Source organism: Anomaloglossus baeobatrachus, unplaced genomic scaffold, assembly GCF_048569485.1.
Source record: "Anomaloglossus baeobatrachus isolate aAnoBae1 unplaced genomic scaffold, aAnoBae1.hap1 Scaffold_322, whole genome shotgun sequence".
Lineage (NCBI taxonomy): Eukaryota > Metazoa > Chordata > Amphibia > Anura > Aromobatidae > Anomaloglossus > Anomaloglossus baeobatrachus.
Window position 1 is genome coordinate 314,578 of NW_027442614.1, and position 24,960 is coordinate 339,537.

Sequence of the window (24,960 nt, forward strand, 5' to 3'; positions counted from 1 at the left end):
GTGGCACCCTGGCCTATGCCGGACACATCTTAGGGAGAGAGAGCGAGAGGGAGACAAACCCACGCCTACACAAGACATTTTGTCACCCAAGCCAACCCTTGAAAAGGCTGCTTTGCAGAGCAAAAACAAGAAGAATGGTGCGTTTTGCAGCCGCCGCCCACTGCAATGAATCTGAATAACTCCTCCTTTAGGGCGCAAGCAACTCCCCTCCCCCTTGCAGTCTTTCCAATTCACGATACAAAAAGACGGACAGGACAGGTTGCCTGACTTTCCGTCACTGCCACCCTTTGCCATCCTTACCCGTAGAAAGCCCTTTCATCATCCCCAAACCCTAATCTTTTCCCTTTCCTTCCCAGCCCCCAAACCCTGCCCTCTGTACCTTTCTCACCACCCGCTTCCCTTCTCCTGTCATCCCCCTACCACCCGGGAAAAAAAGAGATTGCCCCCTCCTTCCACTAGCCCACCCTCCCACCCAAAGAACAACTTCTTCTGCGCAGCTTGTTTTCTAGGCAGCAGCGCTATTGTGATGTCATCGGGGGGCATTGTGACAAGCCGCCAGTGTTCCGTCTCTTCATGTTGTGCACAGTTCAAACGGAAAATACATCAACAGGCAGACTACAGAAAAGCTTACTATCAAAGGTTAGAGGGGGGCTTTCTCAGAGGGCTTTTTACAGTTTTTCTATTCCCAATTAGCCGTTTAAGTGTACTTATTGAAAGTAGTAATTCTTTCATAGGCCGCCCTTTCTTAGTATTTGACGTTCCTTATATTGCGGTATGAGGCTTCGCAGTAGGTTGCAAACATTCATCACCCATGACTGTCCCCAATTGAGCTCAGAAGCTCAATGTCTATCATGACCTCTCTTTTAGAATGTCCAAGAGCAAGCAAACTATTCCTCCAGGAGAGGGCGCCAACAGACTACTAAAGAGATCATCATTACTCAAAGAAAACCCCAAAAACCAATGCATGATAGGAATAAACAGGTAACTTTCTTTGGAGTGGAAGCGGAGAGATCGCACCAGATGCCAATTCTAGATCTTATCACACCTGTGGTCACTGCAGCAGCAGGTGAATCCACTTTGTCCAAAAGGGATCTATTCCATTCAATTGCAAATGATCTAGATAAGACAGAGAACTGCAGCACGGGGACATAGCCGAGTTGGTCAGGTTGAGTGGTGATGAGTTTGCTATTTGGATGAATAAAGAAAGTCAAAAGTGTGAAAGATAAAAAACAAAAGGAGGAAGTGTGAAAAGTGAATGGGCCAAATTGAGGTGCATATGAAGACGTATGCTTTCTTCCAATTCATTAAATCGGGCTAATATGAATCAGGTGAATTGAGTTCTGCTTTTGGAAACTGGGTTAAGAAGGGGTGCACCGTTCCTGGAGGTACTGCAATACCAGGTCAATGCGTGGAGTGGACAGAGCAAGCTCTTTTTCCATCTCCCTGTTCTAAAAATCCATTTAATATATGGTCCCCAGATAGGGGACGTATCAGATATTAAACTGATAAGAACAGATACTACACTTGATCTTAGCCAAAAGGCCGAGAAGCGATAACCAGAATTGGTTTGGGCCTCGAGTGGCACCCTGGCCTATGCCGGACACATCTTAGGGAGAGAGAGCGAGAGGGAGACAAACCCACGCCTACACAAGACATTTTGTCACCCAAGCCAACCCTTGAAAAGGCTGCTTTGCAGAGCAAAAACAAGAAGAATGGTGCGTTTTGCAGCCGCCGCCCACTGCAATGAATCTGAATAACTCCTCCTTTAGGGCGCAAGCAACTCCCCTCCCCCTTGCAGTCTTTCCAATTCACGATACAAAAAGACGGACAGGACAGGTTGCCTGACTTTCCGTCACTGCCACCCTTTGCCATCCTTACCCGTAGAAAGCCCTTTCATCATCCCCAAACCCTAATCTTTTCCCTTTCCTTCCCAGCCCCCAAACCCTGCCCTCTGTACCTTTCTCACCACCCGCTTCCCTTCTCCTGTCATCCCCCTACCACCCGGGAAAAAAAGAGATTGCCCCCTCCTTCCACTAGCCCACCCTCCCACCCAAAGAACAACTTCTTCTGCGCAGCTTGTTTTCTAGGCAGCAGCGCTATTGTGATGTCATCGGGGGGCATTGTGACAAGCCGCCAGTGTTCCGTCTCTTCATGTTGTGCACAGTTCAAACGGAAAATACATCAACAGGCAGACTACAGAAAAGCTTACTATCAAAGGTTAGAGGGGGGCTTTCTCAGAGGGCTTTTTACAGTTTTTCTATTCCCAATTAGCCGTTTAAGTGTACTTATTGAAAGTAGTAATTCTTTCATAGGCCGCCCTTTCTTAGTATTTGACGTTCCTTATATTGCGGTATGAGGCTTCGCAGTAGGTTGCAAACATTCATCACCCATGACTGTCCCCAATTGAGCTCAGAAGCTCAATGTCTATCATGACCTCTCTTTTAGAATGTCCAAGAGCAAGCAAACTATTCCTCCAGGAGAGGGCGCCAACAGACTACTAAAGAGATCATCATTACTCAAAGAAAACCCCAAAAACCAATGCATGATAGGAATAAACAGGTAACTTTCTTTGGAGTGGAAGCGGAGAGATCGCACCAGATGCCAATTCTAGATCTTATCACACCTGTGGTCACTGCAGCAGCAGGTGAATCCACTTTGTCCAAAAGGGATCTATTCCATTCAATTGCAAATGATCTAGATAAGACAGAGAACTGCAGCACGGGGACATAGCCGAGTTGGTCAGGTTGAGTGGTGATGAGTTTGCTATTTGGATGAATAAAGAAAGTCAAAAGTGTGAAAGATAAAAAACAAAAGGAGGAAGTGTGAAAAGTGAATGGGCCAAATTGAGGTGCATATGAAGACGTATGCTTTCTTCCAATTCATTAAATCGGGCTAATATGAATCAGGTGAATTGAGTTCTGCTTTTGGAAACTGGGTTAAGAAGGGGTGCACCGTTCCTGGAGGTACTGCAATACCAGGTCAATGCGTGGAGTGGACAGAGCAAGCTCTTTTTCCATCTCCCTGTTCTAAAAATCCATTTAATATATGGTCCCCAGATAGGGGACGTATCAGATATTAAACTGATAAGAACAGATACTACACTTGATCTTAGCCAAAAGGCCGAGAAGCGATAACCAGAATTGGTTTGGGCCTCGAGTGGCACCCTGGCCTATGCCGGACACATCTTAGGGAGAGAGAGCGAGAGGGAGACAAACCCACGCCTACACAAGACATTTTGTCACCCAAGCCAACCCTTGAAAAGGCTGCTTTGCAGAGCAAAAACAAGAAGAATGGTGCGTTTTGCAGCCGCCGCCCACTGCAATGAATCTGAATAACTCCTCCTTTAGGGCGCAAGCAACTCCCCTCCCCCTTGCAGTCTTTCCAATTCACGATACAAAAAGACGGACAGGACAGGTTGCCTGACTTTCCGTCACTGCCACCCTTTGCCATCCTTACCCGTAGAAAGCCCTTTCATCATCCCCAAACCCTAATCTTTTCCCTTTCCTTCCCAGCCCCCAAACCCTGCCCTCTGTACCTTTCTCACCACCCGCTTCCCTTCTCCTGTCATCCCCCTACCACCCGGGAAAAAAAGAGATTGCCCCCTCCTTCCACTAGCCCACCCTCCCACCCAAAGAACAACTTCTTCTGCGCAGCTTGTTTTCTAGGCAGCAGCGCTATTGTGATGTCATCGGGGGGCATTGTGACAAGCCGCCAGTGTTCCGTCTCTTCATGTTGTGCACAGTTCAAACGGAAAATACATCAACAGGCAGACTACAGAAAAGCTTACTATCAAAGGTTAGAGGGGGGCTTTCTCAGAGGGCTTTTTACAGTTTTTCTATTCCCAATTAGCCGTTTAAGTGTACTTATTGAAAGTAGTAATTCTTTCATAGGCCGCCCTTTCTTAGTATTTGACGTTCCTTATATTGCGGTATGAGGCTTCGCAGTAGGTTGCAAACATTCATCACCCATGACTGTCCCCAATTGAGCTCAGAAGCTCAATGTCTATCATGACCTCTCTTTTAGAATGTCCAAGAGCAAGCAAACTATTCCTCCAGGAGAGGGCGCCAACAGACTACTAAAGAGATCATCATTACTCAAAGAAAACCCCAAAAACCAATGCATGATAGGAATAAACAGGTAACTTTCTTTGGAGTGGAAGCGGAGAGATCGCACCAGATGCCAATTCTAGATCTTATCACACCTGTGGTCACTGCAGCAGCAGGTGAATCCACTTTGTCCAAAAGGGATCTATTCCATTCAATTGCAAATGATCTAGATAAGACAGAGAACTGCAGCACGGGGACATAGCCGAGTTGGTCAGGTTGAGTGGTGATGAGTTTGCTATTTGGATGAATAAAGAAAGTCAAAAGTGTGAAAGATAAAAAACAAAAGGAGGAAGTGTGAAAAGTGAATGGGCCAAATTGAGGTGCATATGAAGACGTATGCTTTCTTCCAATTCATTAAATCGGGCTAATATGAATCAGGTGAATTGAGTTCTGCTTTTGGAAACTGGGTTAAGAAGGGGTGCACCGTTCCTGGAGGTACTGCAATACCAGGTCAATGCGTGGAGTGGACAGAGCAAGCTCTTTTTCCATCTCCCTGTTCTAAAAATCCATTTAATATATGGTCCCCAGATAGGGGACGTATCAGATATTAAACTGATAAGAACAGATACTACACTTGATCTTAGCCAAAAGGCCGAGAAGCGATAACCAGAATTGGTTTGGGCCTCGAGTGGCACCCTGGCCTATGCCGGACACATCTTAGGGAGAGAGAGCGAGAGGGAGACAAACCCACGCCTACACAAGACATTTTGTCACCCAAGCCAACCCTTGAAAAGGCTGCTTTGCAGAGCAAAAACAAGAAGAATGGTGCGTTTTGCAGCCGCCGCCCACTGCAATGAATCTGAATAACTCCTCCTTTAGGGCGCAAGCAACTCCCCTCCCCCTTGCAGTCTTTCCAATTCACGATACAAAAAGACGGACAGGACAGGTTGCCTGACTTTCCGTCACTGCCACCCTTTGCCATCCTTACCCGTAGAAAGCCCTTTCATCATCCCCAAACCCTAATCTTTTCCCTTTCCTTCCCAGCCCCCAAACCCTGCCCTCTGTACCTTTCTCACCACCCGCTTCCCTTCTCCTGTCATCCCCCTACCACCCGGGAAAAAAAGAGATTGCCCCCTCCTTCCACTAGCCCACCCTCCCACCCAAAGAACAACTTCTTCTGCGCAGCTTGTTTTCTAGGCAGCAGCGCTATTGTGATGTCATCGGGGGGCATTGTGACAAGCCGCCAGTGTTCCGTCTCTTCATGTTGTGCACAGTTCAAACGGAAAATACATCAACAGGCAGACTACAGAAAAGCTTACTATCAAAGGTTAGAGGGGGGCTTTCTCAGAGGGCTTTTTACAGTTTTTCTATTCCCAATTAGCCGTTTAAGTGTACTTATTGAAAGTAGTAATTCTTTCATAGGCCGCCCTTTCTTAGTATTTGACGTTCCTTATATTGCGGTATGAGGCTTCGCAGTAGGTTGCAAACATTCATCACCCATGACTGTCCCCAATTGAGCTCAGAAGCTCAATGTCTATCATGACCTCTCTTTTAGAATGTCCAAGAGCAAGCAAACTATTCCTCCAGGAGAGGGCGCCAACAGACTACTAAAGAGATCATCATTACTCAAAGAAAACCCCAAAAACCAATGCATGATAGGAATAAACAGGTAACTTTCTTTGGAGTGGAAGCGGAGAGATCGCACCAGATGCCAATTCTAGATCTTATCACACCTGTGGTCACTGCAGCAGCAGGTGAATCCACTTTGTCCAAAAGGGATCTATTCCATTCAATTGCAAATGATCTAGATAAGACAGAGAACTGCAGCACGGGGACATAGCCGAGTTGGTCAGGTTGAGTGGTGATGAGTTTGCTATTTGGATGAATAAAGAAAGTCAAAAGTGTGAAAGATAAAAAACAAAAGGAGGAAGTGTGAAAAGTGAATGGGCCAAATTGAGGTGCATATGAAGACGTATGCTTTCTTCCAATTCATTAAATCGGGCTAATATGAATCAGGTGAATTGAGTTCTGCTTTTGGAAACTGGGTTAAGAAGGGGTGCACCGTTCCTGGAGGTACTGCAATACCAGGTCAATGCGTGGAGTGGACAGAGCAAGCTCTTTTTCCATCTCCCTGTTCTAAAAATCCATTTAATATATGGTCCCCAGATAGGGGACGTATCAGATATTAAACTGATAAGAACAGATACTACACTTGATCTTAGCCAAAAGGCCGAGAAGCGATAACCAGAATTGGTTTGGGCCTCGAGTGGCACCCTGGCCTATGCCGGACACATCTTAGGGAGAGAGAGCGAGAGGGAGACAAACCCACGCCTACACAAGACATTTTGTCACCCAAGCCAACCCTTGAAAAGGCTGCTTTGCAGAGCAAAAACAAGAAGAATGGTGCGTTTTGCAGCCGCCGCCCACTGCAATGAATCTGAATAACTCCTCCTTTAGGGCGCAAGCAACTCCCCTCCCCCTTGCAGTCTTTCCAATTCACGATACAAAAAGACGGACAGGACAGGTTGCCTGACTTTCCGTCACTGCCACCCTTTGCCATCCTTACCCGTAGAAAGCCCTTTCATCATCCCCAAACCCTAATCTTTTCCCTTTCCTTCCCAGCCCCCAAACCCTGCCCTCTGTACCTTTCTCACCACCCGCTTCCCTTCTCCTGTCATCCCCCTACCACCCGGGAAAAAAAGAGATTGCCCCCTCCTTCCACTAGCCCACCCTCCCACCCAAAGAACAACTTCTTCTGCGCAGCTTGTTTTCTAGGCAGCAGCGCTATTGTGATGTCATCGGGGGGCATTGTGACAAGCCGCCAGTGTTCCGTCTCTTCATGTTGTGCACAGTTCAAACGGAAAATACATCAACAGGCAGACTACAGAAAAGCTTACTATCAAAGGTTAGAGGGGGGCTTTCTCAGAGGGCTTTTTACAGTTTTTCTATTCCCAATTAGCCGTTTAAGTGTACTTATTGAAAGTAGTAATTCTTTCATAGGCCGCCCTTTCTTAGTATTTGACGTTCCTTATATTGCGGTATGAGGCTTCGCAGTAGGTTGCAAACATTCATCACCCATGACTGTCCCCAATTGAGCTCAGAAGCTCAATGTCTATCATGACCTCTCTTTTAGAATGTCCAAGAGCAAGCAAACTATTCCTCCAGGAGAGGGCGCCAACAGACTACTAAAGAGATCATCATTACTCAAAGAAAACCCCAAAAACCAATGCATGATAGGAATAAACAGGTAACTTTCTTTGGAGTGGAAGCGGAGAGATCGCACCAGATGCCAATTCTAGATCTTATCACACCTGTGGTCACTGCAGCAGCAGGTGAATCCACTTTGTCCAAAAGGGATCTATTCCATTCAATTGCAAATGATCTAGATAAGACAGAGAACTGCAGCACGGGGACATAGCCGAGTTGGTCAGGTTGAGTGGTGATGAGTTTGCTATTTGGATGAATAAAGAAAGTCAAAAGTGTGAAAGATAAAAAACAAAAGGAGGAAGTGTGAAAAGTGAATGGGCCAAATTGAGGTGCATATGAAGACGTATGCTTTCTTCCAATTCATTAAATCGGGCTAATATGAATCAGGTGAATTGAGTTCTGCTTTTGGAAACTGGGTTAAGAAGGGGTGCACCGTTCCTGGAGGTACTGCAATACCAGGTCAATGCGTGGAGTGGACAGAGCAAGCTCTTTTTCCATCTCCCTGTTCTAAAAATCCATTTAATATATGGTCCCCAGATAGGGGACGTATCAGATATTAAACTGATAAGAACAGATACTACACTTGATCTTAGCCAAAAGGCCGAGAAGCGATAACCAGAATTGGTTTGGGCCTCGAGTGGCACCCTGGCCTATGCCGGACACATCTTAGGGAGAGAGAGCGAGAGGGAGACAAACCCACGCCTACACAAGACATTTTGTCACCCAAGCCAACCCTTGAAAAGGCTGCTTTGCAGAGCAAAAACAAGAAGAATGGTGCGTTTTGCAGCCGCCGCCCACTGCAATGAATCTGAATAACTCCTCCTTTAGGGCGCAAGCAACTCCCCTCCCCCTTGCAGTCTTTCCAATTCACGATACAAAAAGACGGACAGGACAGGTTGCCTGACTTTCCGTCACTGCCACCCTTTGCCATCCTTACCCGTAGAAAGCCCTTTCATCATCCCCAAACCCTAATCTTTTCCCTTTCCTTCCCAGCCCCCAAACCCTGCCCTCTGTACCTTTCTCACCACCCGCTTCCCTTCTCCTGTCATCCCCCTACCACCCGGGAAAAAAAGAGATTGCCCCCTCCTTCCACTAGCCCACCCTCCCACCCAAAGAACAACTTCTTCTGCGCAGCTTGTTTTCTAGGCAGCAGCGCTATTGTGATGTCATCGGGGGGCATTGTGACAAGCCGCCAGTGTTCCGTCTCTTCATGTTGTGCACAGTTCAAACGGAAAATACATCAACAGGCAGACTACAGAAAAGCTTACTATCAAAGGTTAGAGGGGGGCTTTCTCAGAGGGCTTTTTACAGTTTTTCTATTCCCAATTAGCCGTTTAAGTGTACTTATTGAAAGTAGTAATTCTTTCATAGGCCGCCCTTTCTTAGTATTTGACGTTCCTTATATTGCGGTATGAGGCTTCGCAGTAGGTTGCAAACATTCATCACCCATGACTGTCCCCAATTGAGCTCAGAAGCTCAATGTCTATCATGACTTCTCTTTTAGAATGTCCAAGAGCAAGCAAACTATTCCTCCAGGAGAGGGCGCCAACAGACTACTAAAGAGATCATCATTACTCAAAGAAAACCCCAAAAACCAATGCATGATAGGAATAAACAGGTAACTTTCTTTGGAGTGGAAGCGGAGAGATCGCACCAGATGCCAATTCTAGATCTTATCACACCTGTGGTCACTGCAGCAGCAGGTGAATCCACTTTGTCCAAAAGGGATCTATTCCATTCAATTGCAAATGATCTAGATAAGACAGAGAACTGCAGCACGGGGACATAGCCGAGTTGGTCAGGTTGAGTGGTGATGAGTTTGCTATTTGGATGAATAAAGAAAGTCAAAAGTGTGAAAGATAAAAAACAAAAGGAGGAAGTGTGAAAAGTGAATGGGCCAAATTGAGGTGCATATGAAGACGTATGCTTTCTTCCAATTCATTAAATCGGGCTAATATGAATCAGGTGAATTGAGTTCTGCTTTTGGAAACTGGGTTAAGAAGGGGTGCACCGTTCCTGGAGGTACTGCAATACCAGGTCAATGCGTGGAGTGGACAGAGCAAGCTCTTTTTCCATCTCCCTGTTCTAAAAATCCATTTAATATATGGTCCCCAGATAGGGGACGTATCAGATATTAAACTGATAAGAACAGATACTACACTTGATCTTAGCCAAAAGGCCGAGAAGCGATAACCAGAATTGGTTTGGGCCTCGAGTGGCACCCTGGCCTATGCCGGACACATCTTAGGGAGAGAGAGCGAGAGGGAGACAAACCCACGCCTACACAAGACATTTTGTCACCCAAGCCAACCCTTGAAAAGGCTGCTTTGCAGAGCAAAAACAAGAAGAATGGTGCGTTTTGCAGCCGCCGCCCACTGCAATGAATCTGAATAACTCCTCCTTTAGGGCGCAAGCAACTCCCCTCCCCCTTGCAGTCTTTCCAATTCACGATACAAAAAGACGGACAGGACAGGTTGCCTGACTTTCCGTCACTGCCACCCTTTACCATCCTTACCCGTAGAAAGCCCTTTCATCATCCCCAAACCCTAATCTTTTCCCTTTCCTTCCCAGCCCCCAAACCCTGCCCTCTGTACCTTTCTCACCACCCGCTTCCCTTCTCCTGTCATCCCCCTACCACCCGGGAAAAAAAGAGATTGCCCCCTCCTTCCACTAGCCCACCCTCCCACCCAAAGAACAACTTCTTCTGCGCAGCTTGTTTTCTAGGCAGCAGCGCTATTGTGATGTCATCGGGGGGCATTGTGACAAGCCGCCAGTGTTCCGTCTCTTCATGTTGTGCACAGTTCAAACGGAAAATACATCAACAGGCAGACTACAGAAAAGCTTACTATCAAAGGTTAGAGGGGGGCTTTCTCAGAGGGCTTTTTACAGTTTTTCTATTCCCAATTAGCCGTTTAAGTGTACTTATTGAAAGTAGTAATTCTTTCATAGGCCGCCCTTTCTTAGTATTTGACGTTCCTTATATTGCGGTATGAGGCTTCGCAGTAGGTTGCAAACATTCATCACCCATGACTGTCCCCAATTGAGCTCAGAAGCTCAATGTCTATCATGACCTCTCTTTTAGAATGTCCAAGAGCAAGCAAACTATTCCTCCAGGAGAGGGCGCCAACAGACTACTAAAGAGATCATCATTACTCAAAGAAAACCCCAAAAACCAATGCATGATAGGAATAAACAGGTAACTTTCTTTGGAGTGGAAGCGGAGAGATCGCACCAGATGCCAATTCTAGATCTTATCACACCTGTGGTCACTGCAGCAGCAGGTGAATCCACTTTGTCCAAAAGGGATCTATTCCATTCAATTGCAAATGATCTAGATAAGACAGAGAACTGCAGCACGGGGACATAGCCGAGTTGGTCAGGTTGAGTGGTGATGAGTTTGCTATTTGGATGAATAAAGAAAGTCAAAAGTGTGAAAGATAAAAAACAAAAGGAGGAAGTGTGAAAAGTGAATGGGCCAAATTGAGGTGCATATGAAGACGTATGCTTTCTTCCAATTCATTAAATCGGGCTAATATGAATCAGGTGAATTGAGTTCTGCTTTTGGAAACTGGGTTAAGAAGGGGTGCACCGTTCCTGGAGGTACTGCAATACCAGGTCAATGCGTGGAGTGGACAGAGCAAGCTCTTTTTCCATCTCCCTGTTCTAAAAATCCATTTAATATATGGTCCCCAGATAGGGGACGTATCAGATATTAAACTGATAAGAACAGATACTACACTTGATCTTAGCCAAAAGGCCGAGAAGCGATAACCAGAATTGGTTTGGGCCTCGAGTGGCACCCTGGCCTATGCCGGACACATCTTAGGGAGAGAGAGCGAGAGGGAGACAAACCCACGCCTACACAAGACATTTTGTCACCCAAGCCAACCCTTGAAAAGGCTGCTTTGCAGAGCAAAAACAAGAAGAATGGTGCGTTTTGCAGCCGCCGCCCACTGCAATGAATCTGAATAACTCCTCCTTTAGGGCGCAAGCAACTCCCCTCCCCCTTGCAGTCTTTCCAATTCACGATACAAAAAGACGGACAGGACAGGTTGCCTGACTTTCCGTCACTGCCACCCTTTGCCATCCTTACCCGTAGAAAGCCCTTTCATCATCCCCAAACCCTAATCTTTTCCCTTTCCTTCCCAGCCCCCAAACCCTGCCCTCTGTACCTTTCTCACCACCCGCTTCCCTTCTCCTGTCATCCCCCTACCACCCGGGAAAAAAAGAGATTGCCCCCTCCTTCCACTAGCCCACCCTCCCACCCAAAGAACAACTTCTTCTGCGCAGCTTGTTTTCTAGGCAGCAGCGCTATTGTGATGTCATCGGGGGGCATTGTGACAAGCCGCCAGTGTTCCGTCTCTTCATGTTGTGCACAGTTCAAACGGAAAATACATCAACAGGCAGACTACAGAAAAGCTTACTATCAAAGGTTAGAGGGGGGCTTTCTCAGAGGGCTTTTTACAGTTTTTCTATTCCCAATTAGCCGTTTAAGTGTACTTATTGAAAGTAGTAATTCTTTCATAGGCCGCCCTTTCTTAGTATTTGACGTTCCTTATATTGCGGTATGAGGCTTCGCAGTAGGTTGCAAACATTCATCACCCATGACTGTCCCCAATTGAGCTCAGAAGCTCAATGTCTATCATGACCTCTCTTTTAGAATGTCCAAGAGCAAGCAAACTATTCCTCCAGGAGAGGGCGCCAACAGACTACTAAAGAGATCATCATTACTCAAAGAAAACCCCAAAAACCAATGCATGATAGGAATAAACAGGTAACTTTCTTTGGAGTGGAAGCGGAGAGATCGCACCAGATGCCAATTCTAGATCTTATCACACCTGTGGTCACTGCAGCAGCAGGTGAATCCACTTTGTCCAAAAGGGATCTATTCCATTCAATTGCAAATGATCTAGATAAGACAGAGAACTGCAGCACGGGGACATAGCCGAGTTGGTCAGGTTGAGTGGTGATGAGTTTGCTATTTGGATGAATAAAGAAAGTCAAAAGTGTGAAAGATAAAAAACAAAAGGAGGAAGTGTGAAAAGTGAATGGGCCAAATTGAGGTGCATATGAAGACGTATGCTTTCTTCCAATTCATTAAATCGGGCTAATATGAATCAGGTGAATTGAGTTCTGCTTTTGGAAACTGGGTTAAGAAGGGGTGCACCGTTCCTGGAGGTACTGCAATACCAGGTCAATGCGTGGAGTGGACAGAGCAAGCTCTTTTTCCATCTCCCTGTTCTAAAAATCCATTTAATATATGGTCCCCAGATAGGGGACGTATCAGATATTAAACTGATAAGAACAGATACTACACTTGATCTTAGCCAAAAGGCCGAGAAGCGATAACCAGAATTGGTTTGGGCCTCGAGTGGCACCCTGGCCTATGCCGGACACATCTTAGGGAGAGAGAGCGAGAGGGAGACAAACCCACGCCTACACAAGACATTTTGTCACCCAAGCCAACCCTTGAAAAGGCTGCTTTGCAGAGCAAAAACAAGAAGAATGGTGCGTTTTGCAGCCGCCGCCCACTGCAATGAATCTGAATAACTCCTCCTTTAGGGCGCAAGCAACTCCCCTCCCCCTTGCAGTCTTTCCAATTCACGATACAAAAAGACGGACAGGACAGGTTGCCTGACTTTCCGTCACTGCCACCCTTTGCCATCCTTACCCGTAGAAAGCCCTTTCATCATCCCCAAACCCTAATCTTTTCCCTTTCCTTCCCAGCCCCCAAACCCTGCCCTCTGTACCTTTCTCACCACCCGCTTCCCTTCTCCTGTCATCCCCCTACCACCCGGGAAAAAAAGAGATTGCCCCCTCCTTCCACTAGCCCACCCTCCCACCCAAAGAACAACTTCTTCTGCGCAGCTTGTTTTCTAGGCAGCAGCGCTATTGTGATGTCATCGGGGGGCATTGTGACAAGCCGCCAGTGTTCCGTCTCTTCATGTTGTGCACAGTTCAAACGGAAAATACATCAACAGGCAGACTACAGAAAAGCTTACTATCAAAGGTTAGAGGGGGGCTTTCTCAGAGGGCTTTTTACAGTTTTTCTATTCCCAATTAGCCGTTTAAGTGTACTTATTGAAAGTAGTAATTCTTTCATAGGCCGCCCTTTCTTAGTATTTGACGTTCCTTATATTGCGGTATGAGGCTTCGCAGTAGGTTGCAAACATTCATCACCCATGACTGTCCCCAATTGAGCTCAGAAGCTCAATGTCTATCATGACCTCTCTTTTAGAATGTCCAAGAGCAAGCAAACTATTCCTCCAGGAGAGGGCGCCAACAGACTACTAAAGAGATCATCATTACTCAAAGAAAACCCCAAAAACCAATGCATGATAGGAATAAACAGGTAACTTTCTTTGGAGTGGAAGCGGAGAGATCGCACCAGATGCCAATTCTAGATCTTATCACACCTGTGGTCACTGCAGCAGCAGGTGAATCCACTTTGTCCAAAAGGGATCTATTCCATTCAATTGCAAATGATCTAGATAAGACAGAGAACTGCAGCACGGGGACATAGCCGAGTTGGTCAGGTTGAGTGGTGATGAGTTTGCTATTTGGATGAATAAAGAAAGTCAAAAGTGTGAAAGATAAAAAACAAAAGGAGGAAGTGTGAAAAGTGAATGGGCCAAATTGAGGTGCATATGAAGACGTATGCTTTCTTCCAATTCATTAAATCGGGCTAATATGAATCAGGTGAATTGAGTTCTGCTTTTGGAAACTGGGTTAAGAAGGGGTGCACCGTTCCTGGAGGTACTGCAATACCAGGTCAATGCGTGGAGTGGACAGAGCAAGCTCTTTTTCCATCTCCCTGTTCTAAAAATCCATTTAATATATGGTCCCCAGATAGGGGACGTATCAGATATTAAACTGATAAGAACAGATACTACACTTGATCTTAGCCAAAAGGCCGAGAAGCGATAACCAGAATTGGTTTGGGCCTCGAGTGGCACCCTGGCCTATGCCGGACACATCTTAGGGAGAGAGAGCGAGAGGGAGACAAACCCACGCCTACACAAGACATTTTGTCACCCAAGCCAACCCTTGAAAAGGCTGCTTTGCAGAGCAAAAACAAGAAGAATGGTGCGTTTTGCAGCCGCCGCCCACTGCAATGAATCTGAATAACTCCTCCTTTAGGGCGCAAGCAACTCCCCTCCCCCTTGCAGTCTTTCCAATTCACGATACAAAAAGACGGACAGGACAGGTTGCCTGACTTTCCGTCACTGCCACCCTTTGCCATCCTTACCCGTAGAAAGCCCTTTCATCATCCCCAAACCCTAATCTTTTCCCTTTCCTTCCCAGCCCCCAAACCCTGCCCTCTGTACCTTTCTCACCACCCGCTTCCCTTCTCCTGTCATCCCCCTACCACCCGGGAAAAAAAGAGATTGCCCCCTCCTTCCACTAGCCCACCCTCCCACCCAAAGAACAACTTCTTCTGCGCAGCTTGTTTTCTAGGCAGCAGCGCTATTGTGATGTCATCGGGGGGCATTGTGACAAGCCGCCAGTGTTCCGTCTCTTCATGTTGTGCACAGTTCAAACGGAAAATACATCAACAGGCAGACTACAGAAAAGCTTACTATCAAAGGTTAGAGGGGGGCTTTCTCAGAGGGCTTTTTACAGTTTTTCTATTCCCAATTAGCCGTTTAAGTGTACTTATTGAAAGTAGTAATTCTTTCATAGGCCGCCCTTTCTTAGTATTTGACGTTCCTTATATTGCGGTATGAGGCTTCGCAGTAGGTTGCAAACATTCATCACCCATGACTGTCCCCAATTGAGCTCAGAAGCTCAATGTCTATCATGACCTCTCTTTTAGAATGTCCAAGAGCAAGCAAACTATTCCTCCAGGAGAGGGCGCCAACAGACTACTAAAGAGATCATCATTACTCAAAGAAAACCCCAAAAACCAATGCATGATAGGAATAAACAGGTAACTTTCTTTGGAGTGGAAGCGGAGAGATCGCACCAGATGCCAATTCTAGATCTTATCACACCTGTGGTCACTGCAGCAGCAGGTGAATCCACTTTGTCCAAAAGGGATCTATTCCATTCAATTGCAAATGATCTAGATAAGACAGAGAACTGCAGCACGGGGACATAGCCGAGTTGGTCAGGTTGAGTGGTGATGAGTTTGCTATTTGGATGAATAAAGAAAGTCAAAAGTGTGAAAGATAAAAAACAAAAGGAGGAAGTGTGAAAAGTGAATGGGCCAAATTGAGGTGCATATGAAGACGTATGCTTTCTTCCAATTCATTAAATCGGGCTAATATGAATCAGGTGAATTGAGTTCTGCTTTTGGAAACTGGGTTAAGAAGGGGTGCACCGTTCCTGGAGGTACTGCAATACCAGGTCAATGCGTGGAGTGGACAGAGCAAGCTCTTTTTCCATCTCCCTGTTCTAAAAATCCATTTAATATATGGTCCCCAGATAGGGGACGTATCAGATATTAAACTGATAAGAACAGATACTACACTTGATCTTAGCCAAAAGGCCGAGAAGCGATAACCAGAATTGGTTTGGGCCTCGAGTGGCACCCTGGCCTATGCCGGACACATCTTAGGGAGAGAGAGCGAGAGGGAGACAAACCCACGCCTACACAAGACATTTTGTCACCCAAGCCAACCCTTGAAAAGGCTGCTTTGCAGAGCAAAAACAAGAAGAATGGTGCGTTTTGCAGCCGCCGCCCACTGCAATGAATCTGAATAACTCCTCCTTTAGGGCGCAAGCAACTCCCCTCCCCCTTGCAGTCTTTCCAATTCACGATACAAAAAGACGGACAGGACAGGTTGCCTGACTTTCCGTCACTGCCACCCTTTGCCATCCTTACCCGTAGAAAGCCCTTTCATCATCCCCAAACCCTAATCTTTTCCCTTTCCTTCCCAGCCCCCAAACCCTGCCCTCTGTACCTTTCTCACCACCCGCTTCCCTTCTCCTGTCATCCCCCTACCACCCGGGAAAAAAAGAGATTGCCCCCTCCTTCCACTAGCCCACCCTCCCACCCAAAGAACAACTTCTTCTGCGCAGCTTGTTTTCTAGGCAGCAGCGCTATTGTGATGTCATCGGGGGGCATTGTGACAAGCCGCCAGTGTTCCGTCTCTTCATGTTGTGCACAGTTCAAACGGAAAATACATCAACAGGCAGACTACAGAAAAGCTTACTATCAAAGGTTAGAGGGGGGCTTTCTCAGAGGGCTTTTTACAGTTTTTCTATTCCCAATTAGCCGTTTAAGTGTACTTATTGAAAGTAGTAATTCTTTCATAGGCCGCCCTTTCTTAGTATTTGACGTTCCTTATATTGCGGTATGAGGCTTCGCAGTAGGTTGCAAACATTCATCACCCATGACTGTCCCCAATTGAGCTCAGAAGCTCAATGTCTATCATGACCTCTCTTTTAGAATGTCCAAGAGCAAGCAAACTATTCCTCCAGGAGAGGGCGCCAACAGACTACTAAAGAGATCATCATTACTCAAAGAAAACCCCAAAAACCAATGCATGATAGGAATAAACAGGTAACTTTCTTTGGAGTGGAAGCGGAGAGATCGCACCAGATGCCAATTCTAGATCTTATCACACCTGTGGTCACTGCAGCAGCAGGTGAATCCACTTTGTCCAAAAGGGATCTATTCCATTCAATTGCAAATGATCTAGATAAGACAGAGAACTGCAGCACGGGGACATAGCCGAGTTGGTCAGGTTGAGTGGTGATGAGTTTGCTATTTGGATGAATAAAGAAAGTCAAAAGTGTGAAAGATAAAAAACAAAAGGAGGAAGTGTGAAAAGTGAATGGGCCAAATTGAGGTGCATATGAAGACGTATGCTTTCTTCCAATTCATTAAATCGGGCTAATATGAATCAGGTGAATTGAGTTCTGCTTTTGGAAACTGGGTTAAGAAGGGGTGCACCGTTCCTGGAGGTACTGCAATACCAGGTCAATGCGTGGAGTGGACAGAGCAAGCTCTTTTTCCATCTCCCTGTTCTAAAAATCCATTTAATATATGGTCCCCAGATAGGGGACGTATCAGATATTAAACTGATAAGAACAGATACTACACTTGATCTTAGCCAAAAGGCCGAGAAGCGATAACCAGAATTGGTTTGGGCCTCGAGTGGCACCCTGGCCTATGCCGGACACATCTTAGGGAGAGAGAGCGAGAGGGAGACAAACCCACGCCTACACAAGACATTTTGTCACCCAAGCCAACCCTTGAAAAGGCTGCTTTGCAGAGCAAAAACAAGAAGAATGGTGCGTTTTGCAGCCGCCGCCCACTGCAATGAATCTGAATAACTCCTCCTTTAGGGCGCAAGCAACTCCCCTCCCCCTTGCAGTCTTTCCAATTCACGATACAAAAAGACGGACAGGACAGGTTGCCTGACTTTCCGTCACTGCCACCCTTTGCCATCCTTACCCGTAGAAAGCCCTTTCATCATCCCCAAACCCTAATCTTTTCCCTTTCCTTCCCAGCCCCCAAACCCTGCCCTCTGTACCTTTCTCACCACCCGCTTCCCTTCTCCTGTCATCCCCCTACCACCCGGGAAAAAAAGAGATTGCCCCCTCCTTCCACTAGCCCACCCTCCCACCCAAAGAACAACTTCTTCTGCGCAGCTTGTTTTCTAGGCAGCAGCGCTATTGTGATGTCATCGGGGGGCATTGTGACAAGCCGCCAGTGTTCCGTCTCTTCATGTTGTGCACAGTTCAAACGGAAAATACATCAACAGGCAGACTACAGAAAAGCTTACTATCAAAGGTTAGAGGGGGGCTTTCTCAGAGGGCTTTTTACAGTTTTTCTATTCCCAATTAGCCGTTTAAGTGTACTTATTGAAAGTAGTAATTCTTTCATAGGCCGCCCTTTCTTAGTATTTGACGTTCCTTATATTGCGGTATGAGGCTTCGCAGTAGGTTGCAAACATTCATCACCCATGACTGTCCCCAATTGAGCTCAGAAGCTCAATGTCTATCATGACCTCTCTTTTAGAATGTCCAAGAGCAAGCAAACTATTCCTCCAGGAGAGGGCGCCAACAGACTACTAAAGAGATCATCATTACTCAAAGAAAACCCCAAAAACCAATGCATGATAGGAATAAACAGGTAACTTTCTTTGGAGTGGAAGCGGAGAGATCGCACCAGATGCCAATTCTAGATCTTATCACACCTGTGGTCACTGCAGCAGCAGGTGAATCCACTTTGTCCAAAAGGGATCTATTCCATTCAATTGCAAATGATCTAGATAAGACAGAGAACTGCAGCACGGGGACATAGCCGAGTTGGTCAGGTTGAGTGGTGATGAGTTTGCTATTTGGATGAATAAAGAAAGTCAAAAGTGTGAAAGATAAAAAACAAAAGGAGGAAGTGTGAAAAGTGAATGGGCCAAATTGAGGTGCATATGAAGACGTATGCTTTCTTCCAATTCATTAAATCGGGCTAATATGAATCAGGTGAATTGAGTTCTGCTTTTGGAAACTGGGTTAAGAAGGGGTGCACCGTTCCTGGAGGTACTGCAATACCAGGTCAATGCGTGGAGTGGACAGAGCAAGCTCTTTTTCCATCTCCCTGTTCTAAAAATCCATTTAATATATGGTCCCCAGATAGGGGACGTATCAGATATTAAACTGATAAGAACAGATACTACACTTGATCTTAGCCAAAAGGCCGAGAAGCGATAACCAGAATTGGTTTGGGCCTCGAGTGGCACCCTGGCCTATGCCGGACACATCTTAGGGAGAGAGAGCAAGAGGGAGACAAACCCACGCCTACACAAGACATTTTGTCACCCAAGCCAACCCTTGAAAAGGCTGCTTTGCAGAGCAAAAACAAGAAGAATGGTGCGTTTTGCAGCCGCCGCCCACTGCAATGAATCTGAATAACTCCTCCTTTAGGGCGCAAGCAACTCCCCTCCCCCTTGCAGTCTTTCCAATTCACGATACAAAAAGACGGACAGGACAGGTTGCCTGACTTTCCGTCACTGCCACCCTTTGCCATCCTTACCCGTAGAAAGCCCTTTCATCATCCCCAAACCCTAATCTTTTCCCTTTCCTTCCCAGCCCCCAAACCCTGCCCTCTGTACCTTTCTCACCACCCGCTTCCCTTCTCCTGTCATCCCCCTACCACCCGGGAAAAAAAGAGATTGCCCCCTCCTTCCACTAGCCCACCCTCCCACCCAAAGAACAACTTCTTCTGCGCAGCTTGTTTTCTAGGCAGCAGCGCTATTGTGATGTCATCGGGGGGCATTGTGACAAGCCGCCAGTGTTCCGTCTCTTCATGTTGTGCACAGTTCAAACGGAAAATACATCAACAGGCAGACTACAGAAAAGCTTACTATCAAAGGTTAGAGGGGGGCTTTCTCAGAGGGCTTTTTACAGTTTTTCTATTCCCAATTAGCCGTTTAAGTGTACTTATTGAAAGTAGTAATTCTTTCATAGGCCGCCCTTTCTTAGTATTTGACGTTCCTTATATTGCGGTATGAGGCTTCGCAGTAGGTTGCAAACATTCATCACCCATGACTGTCCCCAATTGAGCTCAGAAGCTCAATGTCTATCATGACCTCTCTTTTAGAATGTCCAAGAGCAAGCAAACTATTCCTCCAGGAGAGGGCGCCAACAGACTACTAAAGAGATCATCATTACTCAAAGAAAACCCCAAAAACCAATGCATGATAGGAATAAACAGGTAACTTTCTTTGGAGTGGAAGCGGAGAGATCGCACCAGATGCCAATTCTAGATCTTATCACACCTGTGGTCACTGCAGCAGCAGGTGAATCCACTTTGTCCAAAAGGGATCTATTCCATTCAATTGCAAATGATCTAGATAAGACAGAGAACTGCAGCACGGGGACATAGCCGAGTTGGTCAGGTTGAGTGGTGATGAGTTTGCTATTTGGATGAATAAAGAAAGTCAAAAGTGTGAAAGATAAAAAACAAAAGGAGGAAGTGTGAAAAGTGAATGGGCCAAATTGAGGTGCATATGAAGACGTATGCTTTCTTCCAATTCATTAAATCGGGCTAATATGAATCAGGTGAATTGAGTTCTGCTTTTGGAAACTGGGTTAAGAAGGGGTGCACCGTTCCTGGAGGTACTGCAATACCAGGTCAATGCGTGGAGTGGACAGAGCAAGCTCTTTTTCCATCTCCCTGTTCTAAAAATCCATTTAATATATGGTCCCCAGATAGGGGACGTATCAGATATTAAACTGATAAGAACAGATACTACACTTGATCTTAGCCAAAAGGCCGAGAAGCGATAACCAGAATTGGTTTGGGCCTCGAGTGGCACCCTGGCCTATGCCGGACACATCTTAGGGAGAGAGAGCGAGAGGGAGACAAACCCACGCCTACACAAGACATTTTGTCACCCAAGCCAACCCTTGAAAAGGCTGCTTTGCAGAGCAAAAACAAGAAGAATGGTGCGTTTTGCAGCCGCCGCCCACTGCAATGAATCTGAATAACTCCTCCTTTAGGGCGCAAGCAACTCCCCTCCCCCTTGCAGTCTTTCCAATTCACGATACAAAAAGACGGACAGGACAGGTTGCCTGACTTTCCGTCACTGCCACCCTTTGCCATCCTTACCCGTAGAAAGCCCTTTCATCATCCCCAAACCCTAATCTTTTCCCTTTCCTTCCCAGCCCCCAAACCCTGCCCTCTGTACCTTTCTCACCACCCGCTTCCCTTCTCCTGTCATCCCCCTACCACCCGGGAAAAAAAGAGATTGCCCCCTCCTTCCACTAGCCCACCCTCCCACCCAAAGAACAACTTCTTCTGCGCAGCTTGTTTTCTAGGCAGCAGCGCTATTGTGATGTCATCGGGGGGCATTGTGACAAGCCGCCAGTGTTCCGTCTCTTCATGTTGTGCACAGTTCAAACGGAAAATACATCAACAGGCAGACTACAGAAAAGCTTACTATCAAAGGTTAGAGGGGGGCTTTCTCAGAGGGCTTTTTACAGTTTTTCTATTCCCAATTAGCCGTTTAAGTGTACTTATTGAAAGTAGTAATTCTTTCATAGGCCGCCCTTTCTTAGTATTTGACGTTCCTTATATTGCGGTATGAGGCTTCGCAGTAGGTTGCAAACATTCATCACCCATGACTGTCCCCAATTGAGCTCAGAAGCTCAATGTCTATCATGACCTCTCTTTTAGAATGTCCAAGAGCAAGCAAACTATTCCTCCAGGAGAGGGCGCCAACAGACTACTAAAGAGATCATCATTACTCAAAGAAAACCCCAAAAACCAATGCATGATAGGAATAAACAGGTAACTTTCTTTGGAGTGGAAGCGGAGAGATCGCACCAGATGCCAATTCTAGATCTTATCACACCTGTGGTCACTGCAGCAGCAGGTGAATCCACTTTGTCCAAAAGGGATCTATTCCATTCAATTGCAAATGATCTAGATAAGACAGAGAACTGCAGCACGGGGACATAGCCGAGTTGGTCAGGTTGAGTGGTGATGAGTTTGCTATTTGGATGAATAAAGAAAGTCAAAAGTGTGAAAGATAAAAAACAAAAGGAGGAAGTGTGAAAAGTGAATGGGCCAAATTGAGGTGCATATGAAGACGTATGCTTTCTTCCAATTCATTAAATCGGGCTAATATGAATCAGGTGAATTGAGTTCTGCTTTTGGAAACTGGGTTAAGAAGGGGTGCACCGTTCCTGGAGGTACTGCAATACCAGGTCAATGCGTGGAGTGGACAGAGCAAGCTCTTTTTCCATCTCCCTGTTCTAAAAATCCATTTAATATATGGTCCCCAGATAGGGGACGTATCAGATATTAAACTGATAAGAACAGATACTACACTTGATCTTAGCCAAAAGGCCGAGAAGCGATAACCAGAATTGGTTTGGGCCTCGAGTGGCACCCTGGCCTATGCCGGACACATCTTAGGGAGAGAGAGCGAGAGGGAGACAAACCCACGCCTACACAAGACATTTTGTCACCCAAGCCAACCCTTGAAAAGGCTGCTTTGCAGAGCAAAAACAAGAAGAATGGTGCGTTTTGCAGCCGCCGCCCACTGCAATGAATCTGAATAACTCCTCCTTTAGGGCGCAAGCAACTCCCCTCCCCCTTGCAGTCTTTCCAATTCACGATACAAAAAGACGGACAGGACAGGTTGCCTGACTTTCCGTCACTGCCACCCTTTGCCATCCTTACCCGTAGAAAGCCCTTTCATCATCCCCAAACCCTAATCTTTTCCCTTTCCTTCCCAGCCCCCAAACCCTGCCCTCTGTACCTTTCTCACCACCCGCTTCCCTTCTCCTGTCATCCCCCTACCACCCGGGAAAAAAAGAGATTGCCCCCTCCTTCCACTAGCCCACCCTCCCACCCAAAGAACAACTTCTTCTGCGCAGCTTGTTTTCTAGGCAGCAGCGCTATTGTGATGTCATCGGGGGGCATTGTGACAAGCCGCCAGTGTTCCGTCTCTTCATGTTGTGCACAGTTCAAACGGAAAATACATCAACAGGCAGACTACAGAAAAGCTTACTATCAAAGGTTAGAGGGGGGCTTTCTCAGAGGGCTTTTTACAGTTTTTCTATTCCCAATTAGCCGTTTAAGTGTACTTATTGAAAGTAGTAATTCTTTCATAGGCCGCCCTTTCTTAGTATTTGACGTTCCTTATATTGCGGTATGAGGCTTCGCAGTAGGTTGCAAACATTCATCACCCATGACTGTCCCCAATTGAGCTCAGAAGCTCAATGTCTATCATGACCTCTCTTTTAGAATGTCCAAGAGCAAGCAAACTATTCCTCCAGGAGAGGGCGCCAACAGACTACTAAAGAGATCATCATTACTCAAAGAAAACCCCAAAAACCAATGCATGATAGGAATAAACAGGTAACTTTCTTTGGAGTGGAAGCGGAGAGATCGCACCAGATGCCAATTCTAGATCTTATCACACCTGTGGTCACTGCAGCAGCAGGTGAATCCACTTTGTCCAAAAGGGATCTATTCCATTCAATTGCAAATGATCTAGATAAGACAGAGAACTGCAGCACGGGGACATAGCCGAGTTGGTCAGGTTGAGTGGTGATGAGTTTGCTATTTGGATGAATAAAGAAAGTCAAAAGTGTGAAAGATAAAAAACAAAAGGAGGAAGTGTGAAAAGTGAATGGGCCAAATTGAGGTGCATATGAAGACGTATGCTTTCTTCCAATTCATTAAATCGGGCTAATATGAATCAGGTGAATTGAGTTCTGCTTTTGGAAACTGGGTTAAGAAGGGGTGCACCGTTCCTGGAGGTACTGCAATACCAGGTCAATGCGTGGAGTGGACAGAGCAAGCTCTTTTTCCATCTCCCTGTTCTAAAAATCCATTTAATATATGGTCCCCAGATAGGGGACGTATCAGATATTAAACTGATAAGAACAGATACTACACTTGATCTTAGCCAAAAGGCCGAGAAGCGATAACCAGAATTGGTTTGGGCCTCGAGTGGCACCCTGGCCTATGCCGGACACATCTTAGGGAGAGAGAGCGAGAGGGAGACAAACCCACGCCTACACAAGACATTTTGTCACCCAAGCCAACCCTTGAAAAGGCTGCTTTGCAGAGCAAAAACAAGAAGAATGGTGCGTTTTGCAGCCGCCGCCCACTGCAATGAATCTGAATAACTCCTCCTTTAGGGCGCAAGCAACTCCCCTCCCCCTTGCAGTCTTTCCAATTCACGATACAAAAAGACGGACAGGACAGGTTGCCTGACTTTCCGTCACTGCCACCCTTTGCCATCCTTACCCGTAGAAAGCCCTTTCATCATCCCCAAACCCTAATCTTTTCCCTTTCCTTCCCAGCCCCCAAACCCTGCCCTCTGTACCTTTCTCACCACCCGCTTCCCTTCTCCTGTCATCCCCCTACCACCCGGGAAAAAAAGAGATTGCCCCCTCCTTCCACTAGCCCACCCTCCCACCCAAAGAACAACTTCTTCTGCGCAGCTTGTTTTCTAGGCAGCAGCGCTATTGTGATGTCATCGGGGGGCATTGTGACAAGCCGCCAGTGTTCCGTCTCTTCATGTTGTGCACAGTTCAAACGGAAAATACATCAACAGGCAGACTACAGAAAAGCTTACTATCAAAGGTTAGAGGGGGGCTTTCTCAGAGGGCTTTTTACAGTTTTTCTATTCCCAATTAGCCGTTTAAGTGTACTTATTGAAAGTAGTAATTCTTTCATAGGCCGCCCTTTCTTAGTATTTGACGTTCCTTATATTGCGGTATGAGGCTTCGCAGTAGGTTGCAAACATTCATCACCCATGACTGTCCCCAATTGAGCTCAGAAGCTCAATGTCTATCATGACCTCTCTTTTAGAATGTCCAAGAGCAAGCAAACTATTCCTCCAGGAGAGGGCGCCAACAGACTACTAAAGAGATCATCATTACTCAAAGAAAACCCCAAAAACCAATGCATGATAGGAATAAACAGGTAACTTTCTTTGGAGTGGAAGCGGAGAGATCGCACCAGATGCCAATTCTAGATCTTATCACACCTGTGGTCACTGCAGCAGCAGGTGAATCCACTTTGTCCAAAAGGGATCTATTCCATTCAATTGCAAATGATCTAGATAAGACAGAGAACTGCAGCACGGGGACATAGCCGAGTTGGTCAGGTTGAGTGGTGATGAGTTTGCTATTTGGATGAATAAAGAAAGTCAAAAGTGTGAAAGATAAAAAACAAAAGGAGGAAGTGTGAAAAGTGAATGGGCCAAATTGAGGTGCATATGAAGACGTATGC

At 46.3% G+C, this 24,960-nt stretch overlaps 15 non-coding genes across 15 annotated transcripts; all 15 read right to left on the reverse strand.

Annotated features, from left to right (window-relative positions):
* Nucleotides 1-1,363: 1,363 nt before the first annotated feature.
* LOC142269731 (U2 spliceosomal RNA) lies at nt 1,364-1,554 on the reverse strand. The gene has a single exon (XR_012735153.1). It is a non-coding gene; the product is annotated as a U2 spliceosomal RNA (small nuclear RNA).
* Nucleotides 1,555-2,941: 1,387 nt separating this feature from the next.
* LOC142269732 (U2 spliceosomal RNA) lies at nt 2,942-3,132 on the reverse strand. Its single transcript, XR_012735154.1, has one exon. It is a non-coding gene; the product is annotated as a U2 spliceosomal RNA (small nuclear RNA).
* Nucleotides 3,133-4,519: 1,387 nt separating this feature from the next.
* On the reverse strand, nt 4,520-4,710 carry LOC142269733 (U2 spliceosomal RNA). Its single transcript, XR_012735155.1, has one exon. It is a non-coding gene; the product is annotated as a U2 spliceosomal RNA (small nuclear RNA).
* A 1,387-nt stretch (nt 4,711-6,097) lies between these two features.
* Nucleotides 6,098-6,288, reverse strand: LOC142269734 (U2 spliceosomal RNA). Its single transcript, XR_012735156.1, has one exon. It is a non-coding gene; the product is annotated as a U2 spliceosomal RNA (small nuclear RNA).
* Nucleotides 6,289-7,675: 1,387 nt separating this feature from the next.
* LOC142269735 (U2 spliceosomal RNA) lies at nt 7,676-7,866 on the reverse strand. Its single transcript, XR_012735157.1, has one exon. It is a non-coding gene; the product is annotated as a U2 spliceosomal RNA (small nuclear RNA).
* Nucleotides 7,867-9,253: 1,387 nt separating this feature from the next.
* LOC142269736 (U2 spliceosomal RNA) lies at nt 9,254-9,444 on the reverse strand. The gene has a single exon (XR_012735158.1). It is a non-coding gene; the product is annotated as a U2 spliceosomal RNA (small nuclear RNA).
* Nucleotides 9,445-10,831: 1,387 nt separating this feature from the next.
* Nucleotides 10,832-11,022, reverse strand: LOC142269737 (U2 spliceosomal RNA). The gene has a single exon (XR_012735159.1). It is a non-coding gene; the product is annotated as a U2 spliceosomal RNA (small nuclear RNA).
* Nucleotides 11,023-12,409: 1,387 nt separating this feature from the next.
* On the reverse strand, nt 12,410-12,600 carry LOC142269740 (U2 spliceosomal RNA). The gene has a single exon (XR_012735161.1). It is a non-coding gene; the product is annotated as a U2 spliceosomal RNA (small nuclear RNA).
* A 1,387-nt stretch (nt 12,601-13,987) lies between these two features.
* LOC142269741 (U2 spliceosomal RNA) lies at nt 13,988-14,178 on the reverse strand. The gene has a single exon (XR_012735162.1). It is a non-coding gene; the product is annotated as a U2 spliceosomal RNA (small nuclear RNA).
* Nucleotides 14,179-15,565: 1,387 nt separating this feature from the next.
* Nucleotides 15,566-15,756, reverse strand: LOC142269742 (U2 spliceosomal RNA). The gene has a single exon (XR_012735163.1). It is a non-coding gene; the product is annotated as a U2 spliceosomal RNA (small nuclear RNA).
* Nucleotides 15,757-17,143: 1,387 nt separating this feature from the next.
* LOC142269743 (U2 spliceosomal RNA) lies at nt 17,144-17,334 on the reverse strand. Its single transcript, XR_012735164.1, has one exon. It is a non-coding gene; the product is annotated as a U2 spliceosomal RNA (small nuclear RNA).
* A 1,387-nt stretch (nt 17,335-18,721) lies between these two features.
* Nucleotides 18,722-18,912, reverse strand: LOC142269744 (U2 spliceosomal RNA). The gene has a single exon (XR_012735165.1). It is a non-coding gene; the product is annotated as a U2 spliceosomal RNA (small nuclear RNA).
* A 1,387-nt stretch (nt 18,913-20,299) lies between these two features.
* Nucleotides 20,300-20,490, reverse strand: LOC142269745 (U2 spliceosomal RNA). Its single transcript, XR_012735166.1, has one exon. It is a non-coding gene; the product is annotated as a U2 spliceosomal RNA (small nuclear RNA).
* A 1,387-nt stretch (nt 20,491-21,877) lies between these two features.
* Nucleotides 21,878-22,068, reverse strand: LOC142269746 (U2 spliceosomal RNA). Its single transcript, XR_012735167.1, has one exon. It is a non-coding gene; the product is annotated as a U2 spliceosomal RNA (small nuclear RNA).
* A 1,387-nt stretch (nt 22,069-23,455) lies between these two features.
* LOC142269747 (U2 spliceosomal RNA) lies at nt 23,456-23,646 on the reverse strand. Its single transcript, XR_012735168.1, has one exon. It is a non-coding gene; the product is annotated as a U2 spliceosomal RNA (small nuclear RNA).
* Nucleotides 23,647-24,960: the final 1,314 nt, after the last annotated feature.